Source organism: Phascolarctos cinereus, unplaced genomic scaffold (assembly GCF_003287225.1).
Source record: "Phascolarctos cinereus isolate Bilbo 61053 unplaced genomic scaffold, phaCin_HiC Scaffold_3;HRSCAF=262, whole genome shotgun sequence".
Lineage (NCBI taxonomy): Eukaryota > Metazoa > Chordata > Mammalia > Diprotodontia > Phascolarctidae > Phascolarctos > Phascolarctos cinereus.
The window spans coordinates 11,639,237-11,647,358 of NW_027555736.1; positions in this window are offsets into that span (position 1 = coordinate 11,639,237).

Sequence of the window (8,122 nt, forward strand, 5' to 3'; positions counted from 1 at the left end):
TCCCTAGAGAGTCAGATGTAACAAAACAACTGAACCACAACAAAAGTGCTTTCTGGAAGACGCTCATTTTAGTTGGGGAGCAAAGAAGTGAGGAATCTCCCATTCTATAGTGAAGCACCTTCGGTTTTGCAGATGCCAGAGCCGAAATGACTTACTTGTGGTCAGTTGGCTCACAAGTTTCTGAGGTAGGATTTGAACCCTGGTCTTCTGATTCTAGGTGCTGTGCAGCCCCCCTTTGGCCCTCACAGCTAGCGCCGTCCTCCCAATTTGCTAAGGTTGAGCCTCAGAGACGCGACGGCATTTGCCGCACTCGCCCGACTGCTCTTTCCAGGGCCCCGCAGGTACAGAGCATGGTCTCTCCCTTTTCTGTGAGGGTGGTCCGAGGGCCTTTATTTCTGCGTCCCCAGCTGACCTCTGCCATGGCGTATGTGGGCCGTGGACGGAGAGTGAGGTCTAGTCACAGAGCAGTTCTTGGAGATCTTCCAGATCTGAGCAGGCAGCCATAGCGACCATGACCTTGGGATGGCACGAGGAGGCTGGAGTCCCAGCCTGGACAAACCGGGGGTAGGCAGGTGAGGGCCAGCCTGGCTGCTAGCCCCAGGTTTCCAGACTTCAGGGACCTGGTTCTTTTTTCAGGCTTCCTTTGAGAAGGACTTCGAGCTTTCCTCCCAGTAAAGTGCCTCTTGTTCCAAGTCTCACTTACATCTAAACCTCCACTCCTCCCTTCTCTGCCTTCAAACACCCCCATCACTTTATTGCCCTAAAGAGATCTTCCTCCCACCTCCAGAGCGGTTGGGAATTTGCAAGGAAGGGATTTTACAAGAGGCCACAGCTTTGTGCACTGTGGGGGTTGCGCAGCGTCCCAGCGCCAGGAGGGGGCGCCCTGCGTTAATCTACAGCGGGAGATTTCCAGAGGTGGGAGAACCCAGAACGGCCCCTTCCTCTTGTTCCTTTTGGGGTACATTCAAGTTGGGCGCAGTTGGGCTCCTCCTTTGTGGACGTCAGGAAGTTTACTTCTGAGATAAGGCCCCTGGAGACTTCGGAGCTGTTGTTTTCAGAGCTGTTCTGGATGAGGCCAGAGACCAAGTCAATGGCCCTTCGAATTAACTTTAAATTCATGTTTAAATCAGACCCAGTTTCAAGTCCCACTTCTGCCACTCACTACTTATGTCACCTGAGGCAAGTCACTGAACTCCTCTGCACCTTGATTCCCTCATCTCTAAAATGGGGACACTTGTATCTACCTTGCAGGGGTGTGACCCTGAACAAATCAATTTCTCTGTCAGTTTCTTCAAAGTGAATGGGTTGGACTAGATGGGTGACTTCTGAGGTCACTTCTGGTTGGAAATCTATGAGTCTGTGACCTGGGACTCAGAGAGAGGGCAGGAGATGGCTCCGCACAAGCATCCTCAGCCTCAGCATCCTTTGTCCGCCAGGTGCGTCGCTCTTAGGTCAAGGAGAAGCTGAAAGCCCAGCCTAGCCTGGTACACCAGTACTCTCAGATCCTACACACTCCCCTGTGTTTGATTCAAGAAATAGAATGACATATATATGATCGTGGAACATAAATCAAAATCACTTTAACTCCCACCACCCCCCAGAAAGCAAAGGGCTCAGGGAAAAAGAAGAGTGAATCAAAGAGGGTATGTGTGCATGTGGGAGCATGAGGTCCCTTCCTCACGGTGAGAAAGACCAGCACTGACTATTCCTCTGATTCATGGCTCTGCTTTGAGCTTTCTCCTTCCTGTCTCTGCTTAGTCTCTGCTGTCATTCTGGGTTAAAGGCCCAGGTTTAAGTGCCAAACAAATGTTATCTTTTTTCTTCAGTGAAAACCACCATATTGTCCCCAGCTAGCTCTTTGAGATGTTCCACAGGGATGTTTTTTCCTTGTCTCTCAGAGCAGCCCCAGATCTTCTTCCTGGCCTTCTTGGTGAGGGAGGGAGGAAGGAAGGAAGGAAGGAAGGAAGGAAGGAAGGAAGGAAGGAAGGAAGGAAGGAAGGAAGGAAGGAAGGAAGGAAGGAAGGAAGGAAGGATTCTGAAGCCAAATGTCTCAAGTCTTCCTGGTCCATCTCTCTATGTCACCTAGATTCTCTGCTGCCTTTTATAGTCAAGGTCCCTGTTTGGGTGGAAATTCTAGATATGTTTCCAGGTCCTAGGCTGGTTCTCTTTCCACTTGACTTCCTTTTCCCATCCCTCCACCACGGCTCCAGGCCCAAGGACTGCCATGCTTGCTCCTTTTGTCCTCTGTGAAACCCCACTAACATCTCCTCTTTTGCAGGAAGCCTTCCCTCTTATTCCCAGTGCCTTCCTTCTCTTAATTATTTCCTATTCGTCCTGTATAGCCACAAAACTGGCATCACTTGGTGCTTGGCATGTAGTAGGCACTTAATTTTTTTATTGCTCGTATTACATTGAAATGTTTATTGGACATTCTTTTTTCCAACATGCTATAGAACTGGGATGAGACTTTGAGGTCATGCAGCTGTGAGCTCATAGATTTGGAGCTGGGAGGAGCCCTGGAGGTCAGAAGCTATAGCATTTCCATTTTGCAGATGAGAAAACTGAGGCCAGAGATGGAAAGTGACTTGGGAATCATAGGATTATAGATTTAGAGCCAGAGGGAACTCAGAGGTCATCTTGTCCAACCCCCTCGTTCTCTAAAGGAGAAAACTGAGTCCCAAGAAGGTTTAAGGGATTTACCCAATGTCACACAGATAGGTAAGCAGGGGCTAGGATTTGAACCCAGGTCCTCTGGCCCCAAATGAAACAGTCTTTTCCCTATACCACACTAGAGAAAATGTGGCCCAGGGGTGGGGTGGGGGGAGAACCTTGTCTCCCACATCACCATGGTGGTCAGTAGCAGAACCAGATGGCTCTCTAGACCTAGAACCAGGCAGACCTGGATTTGAACCTCTTCCTAGGCATTATCTGTGTGATGCTGAGGTAGTCACCGTTTCTTCATCTGTAAAGATGGTGACAATGATTGCAGCTGCTGCCCCGGGTTGTTGGAGTGTGTATAAAGCACTTTGCAATCCTCCAGGGTCCCTATCATTCTGCCCTGTAGGAAGGGCATCATTTCCCTTTCTTTCTTCTTCCTGCTGCCTCTGAACAAAGCCCTTCTTGAGGCTAATAAAAGTCTGTTCTTCTAGTCTCTACAGGGAAGAAACTGTGGCTTTGAATAATTAAGGCAAGAGGAAATCGAAGCAGATGCTAGAAGTCTCTAAATCCCATTATAGTGGATAGCTCCGCTTGTCAGTCTGATGTTGGGGAAGCTGTACCCAGGCAAGTCACTTAACCTGCCTGGGCCTTAATTTTTCCATCTGTCAGATGAGGAGGTTGAACTAGATGGCCTCTGTCATCTCTTCTCAAGCTGTGTAACCCTGGGTAAGTCAGTTCTATTCTTTGGGCCTCAGTTTCTTCATCTGTAAAATGAGAGGTTTGGCCTACCAGCTTCTCATCTCTGGGTCCTTTCTAGCCCTATGTCTGTGATTTTACTTATTCATCGTGGGAGCTTAGGAAGTCACTTTCCTCCTCTGAGCTTGAGGTGCCTCATTTACAAGATAAAGAGTTGGACTCCATGTCTTCTTCCCCCTTGGGATTTATGATTCCGTGATTCTCTGATCCTTCTTAGCCGAGAGCCATCTGCCTGGCTAATGTCCCTGGAGTCCAGGCCCAAGTCTTCTGCCTCAGGTTTTGTTCCCAGAGCTAGTCCTCATCAGGGTCCCCCTCCCTCTGCCTGAGATCTCCATCCTTTTAGCCCAGTGGACTAGACATTAATCCAGGGTCATCTGTTTAGGTAGAGAATCCAGGGAAACCCCAGCTGCAAGGCTCACTCTCGTTGTTTTCTCTGATTCAAGACAGGAAAGTTGAGTGCAGGACATTTCCTTATCCAATAAAGAATTAGAGAAAGTCAGATGGATGGGGCTGCGGGGTATGTCCAATCCCACATGCACCCAAGAAGGGTCTCCCTTAGAAGAGGGGCTTATTCCACAGCTGATGTGGCAAGATGTTTGCGTGGTTTCACATGTATCATATTACTTGCCTTCTCAATGGGTAGGGGAGGGAGGAAGAACATTTGAAACTCAAAATTATTTTTTAAAACGAACATTAAGAAGAAAGAAAGAAAAGCTCACTGGTCATCCCGCCCACCTCTGCCATTTTGGGCTGCTTTACCCAGGCACCTCTGGTGACCGATCATTCTTTTAGAGGGCAGAGATCTACCTGCCTGCATCTTTCCCCTGGTGGGCCCAGACTGGACCTTGGAAAAGGGGCCAAATGAGATCACTAGAGGCAGCTTTCAATGTAAAAATGGGAAGAGGGTTGGGGTTGATGGATTTAAATTATGCTCTGGGACTCACTGCCTTGATGACCTTTGGCAAGTCATGTAACCTCTTGTCTCTGTGGGCCTCAGTTTTCTCATATACAATTTTTAACAAAGTTCTAAATCTATAATCCTATGAGTTATCAGAAGAGGACAATCCTATCTACGCCTTTTCTTTGCAGGGTAAAGCTTCCATGTGGCCAGTCTTCCTCATCCTCCTGGACACGCTCCACTGGACACCCTTCAGCTGGTTACTTTCCTTCCTCAGAGGTGATTAGCTCTTCTCTCCACTGTTTATAATCACCTCATTTTGTGCTTATCAGCACCCCAAGTTTTTAGAGGGATCCCACTATATGGAAAGGTCACCAGCACAGTATTTGGGGATGAATCAAACAGTAGGCTAGAGGAAGTTTGTGGGAGAGGGGATGACCCCTGGACCTGGGCAGTCCTCCATCTCCCCTCCTAGACATCCCCCTGAATCCACACTGAGTTGAGGTGGCTGAAGCTGCAGAGAAATAGCAGAGCCCACAGCCCTCGGATGAATGGGACCCTTTGGTGTCCAAGCTGCTCCACTGAATACTTATGTTGCTCACTTACCCCTCATCACAGAGGTTTTTGCTATTATCTAGTTTGGATGCTCTGACACATTATTCCTTCACTTACCTGATGGCGTGGCCCATGTGTGCCATAATCAACTTCTCCCTTCCCACACCTCACTCAGCACCATTTAGCTCCTTTTTTTTTGGGGGGGGTCACAACCTGACCTTTTGGGGAAAGAACATGACTCAGAAAACAGAAATCCATACCTGGTCGCTTGACTAGATTCAATTTGCCAGCACAAATTAGTGCTGATTGCTAGCAAATTTGGGAATTTCTGAGACTTGTTCTTCTGAAGAATCTGGGGAATAGTCCAGTTAATACTTCTGATGGAAAAGGAGGAGTACCTAAGGCATGGTTGTGGTTATATTAGTCTTGGCACTTTTGGGGGTGGCCATGACTCACCACTGTCCCCCAAAGCTCAGACTTGTGGCAGAGGAAAGTTGAGAAAAGAGCCCCAGGAGGAAAAGCAAGAAGATGGATGGAAGGAGTGGGGAATGTTTAGCTTGAAGAAGAGAAGATTCTGGGGAAACATGGTGGCTGGCCTCCAGTATTTGAAGGTATGAAAGACCCTGGAGTCATAACCCTAGGTCTGGAAGGAATCTTCGAGCCCACAGAGGGACCCTCCTAGTTTGACAGATGAGGAAGCTGAGGCCCAAACAGAGAGTAAGTGGCTAGGGCAGATCTGAACCCAGGTCTTCTTGACTGAGTTCTGTGAGCCACACTGATAAGACACATTCCTTTGGTCCTCAAGGAAGCAGCCAGGAGTAATGGGAAGAAGTTGCACATGTCAAGGGCAGAGCAGTGATTTTTAATCAGTAAGAGGAAGGTGTGGTGAGTGAAGTCTTTCTCCCAAGCCCAGTGGGTGCCTTCTTTGTAGTGGGCAGTTGTAGAGTGGCCTGGGACTCCACCAGGTCATGTCAGAAAGCAGGACTTGAACACCTCGTGACGTCAAGCCAGGTTCCCAATCATTGGAAGTTGCATAAATAAGGAAAACTTCCAAATAATCATAAAAAACCCCCAAGGACAGCCAGTATTTACAAGAAGATTGATGTCAACATCTTGCTTGTGATACTTACCAACTTCAAGGGTCATTTAACTCCTTGGTGCCTTGGGCAACCGCCCAGGATTTATCTATTAAACCACAGTTGGGTTTTATTCTGCCTAGGTGAAGGGAGTTGCCACACTGGAAGAGCCTAGGCTTATGAGTCATAAGCCAACTGGACAGGGATTGTTTCCTGGGTGTCGTAAACTGATGATGATAAGATTCTCAAGGGCAGAGACAGTTCCATTTAATTTCAGTGCCTAATAATGCCTAGCTCATAGTAGGTGCTTAATCATTGCTGTAGAGGGCACATGGCAGGCAGTTAATAAACATTTGTTGAATAAGTGCCTGAGGGCCTTCAACAGGTGAAATATCGCTTGTATCTTTCTTCGGAAACTGCCTAGTACAATGCCACCTCACAGCCCATTGTACAGTAAGGGGAGTGAGGTTAAAGGAATTTCCCAAGGTCACTTAGGTAGATATTTGTGCCTGTTGGCAAAAATACATCAGATGGCAGTGGGGGTGGTGTGGGGATGGGGGTGGAAATTTACAATTGCTTCTTCCTGATTGTGTTTAGAAATGAGGCACTTCCTGTTTTGCTGACGGGGCTGAAGGACAAGTTGGAGCTTGACAATCTTTCCAAGAAAGGAGAAGGGAGGATGATCTCCACAGGCTGGGTAGATGCCCAGAAGGGAGGGGCAGCAAGGAGCTGCCTCTGTTGAGTCTCCTGCTCAGGGTGCACACGCATGCAGCTGTTCAGAGTAGAAGGTCTGGTGTCATGACAAAGGCTTCCATGAAAGAGAGCCCAGAGTTCTGGGTTTGAGTTCTGCCTCTGCCACATAGCCGCCAGGGTATCTTGGGGAACACGGCCCATCTCTGGCTGTCCAGTTCCCTGAGCAGAAAATGAGGAGGTTGGACTAGGTCATCCTGAAGTTCCCCCCAGCTCTGCAAGCTTGGCAGGGGCTCCAAAGGGGAGGAAGAGGAGGAGGAGGGGAAGGGGCAGGGGAGAAGGAAGAGGAGGAGGGAGAGGGCCAGGGGAGGAGGAAGAGGAGGAGGAGGAGGGGAAAGGGAAGGGGGAGGGAGAAGAGGAGGTCCTCAGCCTGGCATTTAGAGCCCTCTGCCATCTGGCTCCCACCTGCCTTTCCAGCCATTTCCCGAGATTCTCCATTCACCGTTTCTCTGTTCTGGTCCCGTTGGCCCATTTGCCCCTCCCTGTACTCAACATGCCACCTCCCTACTTTGCATAGATGATCTCCTCCGTCTGCAGCACCATCCCTCCTCACCTCAGCCTTACCGGATCCCGGTTTCCTTCCTGCCTGGCTCTGAGGCTACCTCCTATAGGAAGCCTTCCCCATCTTCTTGAATTCCCAGTTTCTCCTTCTGTAAGTTACTTTGTGTTGTGCTGTATTCACTTGCCTGTCTACACATTGTATCCCACCCAGGAGGATGGAAGATCTTTGAGGGCAGGGACTGCTCTTTTTTCTTAATTAAAAAAAAATTATTTTAGACTTAAATACTAAAACTTTAATACACAACAAGAAAAGAAATAGAAACATTATAAACTTAAATATTGAAACAAATACAAAATAAGAAAAGAAAAAAAAGCATTGCCATGTGCACAGCAGAACAAAAGAGAGGGTTCAAAATAGACAGCAATAGATTTCCATTTCAAGAGAGCCCATAACATAAATACTACGCTTTGTGTTCAGAGCTGTCCATCTTTGCTTCCTTGTAAGTTTTCTTTTGTTCTCTGTGTACTTTTTACTTTGTTCTTTTACCCCCCTTCCTCTCCCACCCCAAAAGGTTACAATTAAGCTCAGATATAGATAGATAGATAGATAGATAGATAGATAGATAGATAGATAGATAGATAGATATAGATATATATATCTACATGTATACACATATACACACATATGTATATATGCACATATAGGTGTGTATGTGTATGCATGTGTGTGCATACACATATATACACACATACATTCATACACACATACACATGTACATCTATATATATATACACACATACATACATAGGCATATTGACACTATATATATAAACATACCCTTACATACATGCACTTACTTATACATACACATACTTGGATATCTATAATCATACTCATATATAGATATATACATTCATGTGCATCTAT